General features: G+C 47.0%; 1 long non-coding RNA gene across 1 annotated transcript; it reads left to right on the top strand.

Annotated features, from left to right (window-relative positions):
- The first annotated feature begins 115 nt into the window (after window positions 1-115).
- Window positions 116-856, top strand: LOC121939930. The gene is made up of 3 exons (XR_006105544.1): window positions 116-206; window positions 523-609; window positions 724-856. It is a non-coding gene; the product is annotated as an uncharacterized LOC121939930 (long non-coding RNA).
- Window positions 857-1,085: the final 229 nt, after the last annotated feature.

Raw genomic sequence — 1,085 nt, 5'->3', positions numbered from 1 at the left:
GTGTGTGTGTGTGTGTGTGTGTGTGTGTGTGTGTGCGTGTTTGTGTTTGCGTGTGTGTGTGTGTGTGTGTGTGTGTGTGCGTGTGTTTTGCAGGTTTTTCGGCATAAATAAATGTTCTCTTTGTGTGCAGTTTCTTCCAGGACGGGCTGAAGGCCGTGGAGGCTCTGAAACCGTCTGTGGAGAAACTGGCCTCAGATCTGACGACGGTGCGTCCTGACTTCAGCAGTAGCAGTATTAGTAGTGTTACAGTATTATTCTCAAAATGTACTCAAAGGAGTTAAAGTAAAAGTACTCGCTGTGCGTGTACGTGTTTTCTTGTTGATGCTGTGGGATGAATATTTAATATTTACCTCTGAGACGGGAATATTTCAAATTTCTTCTTGATTTCTTTTCACCACGAAAATACGTGAAAATAATACTATTATTTTATTTTTTTTACTCAACGTCAGTCCTCATCATAAATATAAATATTCATTCATTTTCCAAATTTTAATGAACTGTCTCTTCTTCTGTGGTGTTCAGATTAAACAGAGTCAGGACGGCGAGAGGAAACAGCTGATTCAGCTCCGAGACGTCCTGAAGGTGTCTCTGCAGTCTGAGCAGAAAGAGGTGAGACACTCGACCGTCCCCTGCAGACTGTCCATTTTTTTTTGTTTCATCCGCCTCCCAAATCTTAGGGAAAACTACAAAGATGGAGGATAAAGCGTGTGGTGTCTCCTGCAGGACGCTCAGGCCAAACAGAACGCAGGTTACAGCCTCCACCAGCTGCAGGGCAACAAGGCGCACGGCACCGAGCGCTCCGGAGTCCTCTACAAGAAGAGCGAGGGGTGAGTGGACTCAGTGTCCCAGCATGCAGCAGGAGAACCACTTCCTGTAGACCTCTGACGTAGAAACACTACAAGAAGTGAGAAACGTCCCTCTGATGTCCCTCTGACGTCCCTCTGATGTCCCTCTGACATCCCTCTGATGTCCCTCTGATGTCCCTCTGACATCTCTCTGATGTCCCTCTGATGTCCCTCTGACATCTCTCTGATGTCCCTCTGATGTCCCTCTGACGTCCCTCTGATGTCCCTCTGATGTCCCTC

The sequence above is a fragment of the Plectropomus leopardus genome, unplaced genomic scaffold (genome assembly GCF_008729295.1).
Source record: "Plectropomus leopardus isolate mb unplaced genomic scaffold, YSFRI_Pleo_2.0 unplaced_scaffold6753, whole genome shotgun sequence".
In the NCBI taxonomy this organism is placed as follows: domain Eukaryota; kingdom Metazoa; phylum Chordata; class Actinopteri; order Perciformes; family Serranidae; genus Plectropomus; species Plectropomus leopardus.
This window is presented reverse-complemented; position numbering and strand designations above follow the sequence as displayed.